The sequence below is a fragment of the Pyrus communis genome, chromosome 8 (genome assembly GCF_963583255.1).
Source record: "Pyrus communis chromosome 8, drPyrComm1.1, whole genome shotgun sequence".
Lineage (NCBI taxonomy): Eukaryota > Viridiplantae > Streptophyta > Magnoliopsida > Rosales > Rosaceae > Pyrus > Pyrus communis.
In genome coordinates, this window is record NC_084810.1 from 26,527,328 (window position 1) to 26,535,242 (window position 7,915).

The 7,915-nt window shown below is 39.4% G+C and overlaps 1 pseudogene; it reads left to right on the forward strand.

Moving 5' to 3' along the window:
• Positions 1-810: 810 nt before the first annotated feature.
• LOC137743246 (receptor-like protein 2) lies at positions 811-6,137 on the forward strand (annotated as a pseudogene).
• Positions 6,138-7,915: the final 1,778 nt, after the last annotated feature.

The window sequence follows — 7,915 nt, forward strand, 5'->3', positions numbered from 1 at the left end:
AGCCTCACCAACTTGGAGAGACGATTCAGACCTCTCGGGAAATCATCTAACCGACAGAGAGTCTTCGTCCAAGGCCTCAATGCACTGCCGTTGAGGGCAACCCGATGCTTCGCGGGTCCCCGCTTTTCGAAATAGTGCAAGTAATAATACAACTAAGAACATGGAAGATGTATGTAAAAATTGTAAAGGTTGAGACTAAATCTCACATTAAGTAAATTAGGTTATTTCTCATATTGTCAATTGGTTGTATAGTGAAACCTCAACTATTTTCAATAAATTTACAAGTCCTTGCACTTAGAAGTCTCTGTAATTTACCGTTATTTCACATCACAATATTCCTTTTTCCCAGAAAATCAAAAAACAAAAATAAACAATTGTGGGACAACTCAAGTGGTAGGGTACTTACCTACACTCAGTGGAAAGAGTTTGAATCTCACTCTCCGCTTCACCTAAAACAAAAACCTGAAATTTGATGAATTTTCGCTCGCTGATTTATGCAGAAACAAACAGTGACAGAGCCTCAAAGAATAGCGGAGTCGTCCTTTCTAATTTTGGTGTTTCCTTTAAATCTAAGAAACCTACAGTCAAACCAAAGACTAAGAGATTAAAAAACTTTCAACGACTTTGAAGTCGTTGCCTTATCGCCCATAATCTACCAAAACATTATATATATATATATATATATATATATAGAGAGAGAGAGAGAGAAGATTGCTGCTTAATATATGGGGTGTGATATCCACACACCCCATATTACTTTTCACACACCATTCTAATTTTTGGCCATCGGATCGGCTGAATTGAAGAAGATCAACGGATAGAAATTAACGAGGGGTGTGTAAGAAGGAATTTGGGATGTGTGGATAGCACATTCCTGATATATTTCTTGTCTATGCTTCTTCTTGGCTTTGCTTTCAGTCCCGGGATGCAGAAGATGTGTATATAGTCCGCAGATTCATACAAATATGCATACCTATCTACGCGTGTAGAAGAAAACCTGTGAGTAATCTGAACCTGAGATGGATCATCCATTCTCTCATGGCTTCCTTCTCATCCTCTTGTTTTCTTCCATTACATTCACAATACAGGCATGTGATCTAACCGAACGCAGCGCCCTCAAGTCCTTCGCGAGCACTCTGTCTTCCCCGGCATTGAACTGGACTTTCAGTTGATTGTTGCCAGTGGGAAGGCATCACATGTAATCAGAATGGTTGGATCATCCAATTAAGATTAGCATCCAAGGGCCTCACAGGAGGTACTTTTCCTTCATCACTTGGAAACCTTAAGCTTTTTTCGCACCTCAATCTCTCCCACAATCTGCTTTCCGGCTCTCTTGAAGCCCGGATGTTCTCGTCCTTGAGACGACTTGAGATTCTTGATTTGAGCTATAACCTTTTCTCCGGAGAAATACCATTGTCTTTATCATCAAATTACATCCAAATGGTTGATTTTTCGAGCAATAAATTCAACGGAACAATTCCATCTTCATTCCTCCAGCATGCTTGGAATTTGAGCAGTTTGAATATCAGCAATAATCATTTTACAGGCCAAATACCTTCCTCTATCTGTCTTCGTTCCTCCTCGCTTAGAGTCTTGGATTTCTCCCACAATAATTTCAGTGGCCCAATTCCTCCCGGACTAGGAAACTTTTCCGAATTGGAGGTCTTTCGTGCTGGCGACAATACTCTCTCAGGTTCCCTTCCTGCTGATATCTACAATGCTCAGGCACTTCAAGAAATTTCATTATCTACCAATGGGCTTGTCGGACCCATCAGTGAGAATGTTGGGAAGCTCTCCAAATTAAAGCTCATGCGCCTTCATTACAACAGTCTCCAAGGTCATCTGCCCCCATCTTTGATGAATTGCACAAACCTTGTTGAAATAAATCTGGGATTCAACTTTTTTAGTGGGAATATCTCTGTGCTCGATTTCTCTAATCTTACTCAACTTAGTAAACTAGATTGTATAAGTAATAATCTCACTGGTACCTTGCCAATAAGCCTCTACTCATGCAAGTCCCTCAAAGCACTTCGACTGGCAACAAATGATTTCGAGGGCCAAATCCAACCTGAGATTCTTTAATTGAAAAACTTGACCTTCCTCTCGCTTTCTCATAACAGACTCACCAATGTCACGGGGGCAATGAAGATATTGACGGGTTTCAAAAGTCTCAAGGTGCTCCTTCTTTCAAAAAATTTTAAAGGTGAAGAAATGCCAGACGGGGATATAAATGTCGATTCTGGGTTACAAAATCTGTGTGTTTTCAGTTTACTTATGTGTCATATGACAGGGCACATACCTGCATGGATTTCAAAGCTTGGGAAAGTGGAAGTCCTGGATTTGTCTTTTAACAGACTCACTGGCACAATACCTGGTTGGCTGGGGACTCTTCCACATCTTTTTTATTTGTTGTTGAATGACAACTTGATTTCGGGTGAATTTCCAAAGGAGCTATTACGGTATGCAAGCCTCGATCTTCAATATTTATGTTCAATATTATTTCATTGTTCATATAATGTTAATATCCTATTTGCATTTATTATTTATTAGCATATATAATTTTATCACAGGTTGTTGACATATATCCAACAGTTTCTTCCGTCCACAACTAAGATGGGCCTCGGGAACACTCTCCACCCCTTCTTTTTCATTGTTTGTAAACGATCATAAGGTTTTAAACTTGTTTTGGTAGGGTGTGGTGACAAAAAGGACGAGATGAAACTTTTCTAGTTTTCTGGAAACTAATGAACCGTGACCACTTGGCCAATTTCAGGCCATTTTTCTGGCCAACACCGACCTTTACTCGACCCCACTTTGGTATGATTTTGTTCCCCACATTTCTAGCTTCAAATTGGTTTTTGCATCATCGATTTTGGTGGTGAATTGAGCTAGATATTAGCTCTGGAAGTTGGCCCAGAAATCAGGCCGAATCTGTGCTTCGTGAAGACGGTGAGTATGTTTGTACTCGTAGGCACGTGGACACGCATGGAAGTGTGAGGGTATCGGCGTGTGGAGGAACCCAAGGTCCCTCCTTAGGTTTCTCGACGTGCCGAACCCGTTTTCGCCGTCCATTTTCCGAAATTCGACCGTTTTAAAATAGTTATTTTATTAGCCTACTTTGTACGAAAACGCATTTCTACGTTAGTACGTTATATATTTACATAGATGATTTCGTTTCTAGGCGAAACGCATTGCAAGGACTCTCAATGCTACTAGGCGAGTTCGACTCAACGACATGATTTGTGAGAGGGTCTTTTCTTTGATATATACATACACATATGCTTAGTTTCCATATATACATCTGATAATGAATTTTCTATATGAATGTCGTAGTTAAATTAATATTTATAAGAAATGACGTAACGAAGAGAATTAGAAAATTATTATGAATCTTACGGGATACCTTAGTTAAATTTACGACTATGAATAATGTGATGTTGACTAGAGTTATTGAATCACTATGGCATGACTATATTTACATTATTTGCTCATCGTTTGTTGCACCGATGTTGGTACTCGCCGGGCCCAGTCCAGTCTTTCGCATGAATATGCACATTGCACCGTACGCTCACTTTAGATCCATTGTAGGTGCCAATCCTATTGTACAAGTTGCTTTAGGCAACTCTGACTTGTATGTGCCGCACATAGCGCCAGTCTTCACATGATTGTAGTACCATAGCGTATATCATTGTTACACCCAGTCCTGTTCATGTCAGAATACCTCTGCATGAACTCGTGTGTCGGCATGTGTCGATGAGCACTCAATATGATATGTTTGCTTATGCGAGAATATGTGATTACGGATGTTAGGTATTTATTTACGGAAGTTGTGTCGTATGGCATTCTTAAAATACAGCTGGCTATGGTAAGTATTTTCATACTATACATAGTCTATATATTTTGGAAACTATACTTCTTTTACGACGAAGGTGTGAACACGAAAGATTCCTTGAAACAAGAAACCAGAATAACGTGTACAAAATAATATTTTTGTGTTTATGATTTTGGGGTACGATCTCTCTCAAATTTGGTCCTCTGATTCTATCTCCGTAAGATGTAGATTTGTTGATCCAAGGGCCGTCGAGGCTTGATCTTGGATGAACAGTTGTAAGTTTCTTCAAGGGCCTTCGGGGCTTGATCTTGAATATTGATGGATGAGCGGATCTTCAAGGGCTTTTGGGCTTGATCTTGAAGAACGGTTGGTTTTCTTCAAGGGCCGTCGGGGCTTGATCTTGAATGAACAATTGGTTTTCTTCAAGGGCTTTTGGGCTTGATCTTGAAGAATAGATGTGTGGATTTGTTTGTTGATCCAAGGGCCGTCGGGGCTTGATCTTGGATGAACAGTTGTTGAACGGATCTTCAAGGGGCGTTAGGCTTGATCTTGAAGAATGGGTGTATGGGTTTGTTGAGGTTGTTGATCCAAATGGCCGTTGGGGCTTGATCTTAGGATGAACGGATGATGAATGATGAACACTTTCTTCAAGGGGCCGTCGGGGCTTGATCTTGAGTTGGTGGGAGTTCTTCAAAGGCCGTTGGGGCTTGATCTTGAAGGAGGATTTGACGAAGAACGAAGAGTGCTTTCTTGATCCTTCGGAATTCTTGGGAATTTGGATGCTTGAGAGCTTTGGAGTTTCAAAGCTTCAAGGATTTGGGGAATTCTCTTCCAATTTGGGAGTAGAGAAATGTATTTGTGAATTCCTTGATGCTTGATACCTTGATGGAGAAGCCTATTTATAGGCTTTGAGAATGAATCACCACCACAAAATATTTTTTTCCTTTCCAAGCACCATTGCCTAATTTTCCCACTTAATGCAATATTGAAATTGAAGTGGTGTAACTTATGGCCTAATTTCCCACTTAATACCATTTTAAACTTGAAGTGGTGTAACTTATGGCCTAATTTCCCACTTAATACCATTTTAAACTTGAAGTGGTCTAACTTATGGCCTAATTTCCCACTTAACACCATTTTAAACTTGAAATGTGTATGCTTGGTCATTGCCCAAATGAGAAAAACTTGCTTTGATCCGTAATGGATTGAAGTGTGCTTGCCTTGTCATTGCCCAACATGAGAAGAAAAACTTGTTTTGATCCTCAATGGATTGAAATGTACTTGCCTTGTCATTGCCCAAAATGAGAAGAAAAACTTGTTTAATCCTTCAAGGGTATTTCTTCCTATTTTGTTGAGTCACACGCCATGTGTACAATTTGTACAACATGTGGCGTATGCCATGTATGCCTTGACACGTCAAAACTTTAATGCATTGGTGAACATTTGTTTTACTGAAATTTCGATGTCTACAGAAGGGTTATTATGTTTTCAAAAAGGTTTTTGCAAAGCTTTATTTTTAGGCCCACTCACCCTTATTTTTCGCCCCTCCAGGTTTTATTGCTGAGCTTTCGTATCAACGAGGATTCTTGGAAAATCTTGATGTAGATGATTACCCTTGATGGTATAATTCTCAACCTACACTATTGTACGTTACTTATGCTCTGACTTCACTTGTAATATAGGTTCATTCCCGCTCACTAGCGCACTCTTATACTTAGGCACTTTTAGGTTTAAATTTAGGGAGTTTTAACGAAAAGCCCACGGTACTGTTCACTTTAACGAAAAACCACATTTTTACACTAAAAAGTCAATTCTGGTACTATTCACTTTACCCTTTATTTTGTCCTTATCGTTAAAACTCAAAGTTTTCAAGCCCTTTTCATTAGTTTTCCTTTAAATTTATTCACATTTTCCACATCACTACACTTTATAACTTCGTCACGTTCCAAGTGTTGGCTAGCACAACTCGATTTGAAATCCTAGTGGACATTCCGAGTCGAGGTGTGTCAACTTCCACCCCAGCAAAAAAAAACCCATTCCACCTACCCAATAGGCTGACCCAAAGTCCACCCCAGCTTCTAGGCTGGACCAGAATGCACTGAGTAAAGAACCGGCCCATCTGATGTCATGTTGACGTTAGCTTGACATCAACCATGGACTGAGCCTTTTTTTTTGCGGCAGGCGCATGGGAAACAAGCGCGTGTGGGCGTGCGTTTTCGACAACTCACAAAGGAGGGGCCCGTACTACAAGTGCACTAACTCGGAAGTCGGAGTTGGGCCATGTAGCGCGGCGATGGCCATTTGATTTCCAACGGCTAGTTTTCTGGACCATTAGATTTCCAACGGTAAAAAAAAAAATTTGAATTGAAATCTAATGGCTAGTGATGTGGCAAAACCTGGACCGTTCGATTTCCAGATCAATGATCTAGGTTTTTCAGTAAAAAAAATTTAAAAATAAAAATAAAGAAAGAAAATGTCAGAAATCTTATCGTTGGCCACGTGTCCAATTTTGGGCTATTGGATTTCAATCTTTTTGAAATTCAACGGTCCAGATTAATTAACTTAATAAAAATTGTTAAAAATTATTTAAAAATACAGAAAAAATAAAATGAAATTTTATTAAATTGGCTACTTTATTTAAATTGGTTAAAATTCTACTTAAAAATCTATCTACAAAAATTGTACTTTGGGATAATGACATGTGGCGTGACAAGATTGTATAAAAATCATATCCAAAATTAAAAATAAAATTATTTTTTATTATTTTATAAATAATAATAATAATAATTTAATACGTGTTGACTAGACTCTTGCCTAGCTCATTTTTAGGAATGAAGATACACTTGGCCAATTACTGTTTATTAGAGTCAATTACTATTCATTTGGATGGATTAAATAGACTTTGGGCCAGCTCATTTTTTTGGGACAAATTGCCCAAATGTTATGAAAAAATTTGCGATTTCACTATAAAACCAATTGGTAATATAATGAATAGCATAATTACTTATAAACATATGCAAGATCTCTTCCTTTTCTCGATATGAGTTTCATACTCTCAACATGTGTAACAACCCGTCCCAGATTTTACGGAACGGAAGGATATTTTTGATAAATTCATTTCGGTTGTGAGATATTTGTTTAAAATATTGTTTTTGGTGTTAAATGATGTGCCCAAGGGGGCCCACCCTTCGGCCTTTGTCCCCCCGGCCCATATCTTTTCTTTTTCCCTCTTGCTTCCGTGCACCTTATGCTCTCTCTCTCCCTCACTTTCCTCTCTCATCTCTCTCACCTCTCTTCCTCTCGGCTCTCTCAAAAATCAACCCTCCTAGAGGGTTTTCACTCAACCAACACACAACAACAACCTAGACTACACCACAACCTTCCCTCATTGTCCCTACAAGTTCTTGAACTGAGAAAATAGAAGAAAAACCATTCGAAAACTCACCCCCAAGCTGCACTGTTCAAGGAACTTCTATGGCGATTTCTCGCCATTTTCGAAGAAGGTAAGCCTCAAAATTGGTCCCTATCATTGTAGATCATTTCTAGGTTCGCGGTTAGTAAGTTTTGGGTGGTTTTGGTTGTGTAGGAACTCGGAAAAGCTCAAGGAAAGTCAATGTGCAAATCTGGAAATTTCCAAGTCGTGGTCATTTGGCCATATTTCAGGTCATTTTCCGGCCAACTCCAGCAATCACTCGGTCCCCACTTAGTATGAATATCTTCTCCACATTCCTAAATACATTTTGGCTTTTGAATCACCCAATTTCGTTGAGTATTGACAAAGTTATGGATGTTTAAAATTTACCCAAAAATTATGGCGAGTTAACAGTTTTCCCAGGGACAGTCACATTGCGAGGCGTTTTCCGGTCAAACCACGGCGAGCTAGGCATCGTAGAAGGTACTTATCTCTTTGCCTCGTCGAGTACTACAACTTTCATTTTCGAATCACTTGATTTGGTTGAGTAACAAAGAAGTTATGGGCGTTTGAAGTGGTGTCTAGAAACCGGCCAATTCATTGGCCTGAAAATGGGTCAACCCGACCCAAGTCCTTTGAACCCAGCCCAAAACCCACGGGCCTCTAGCCCT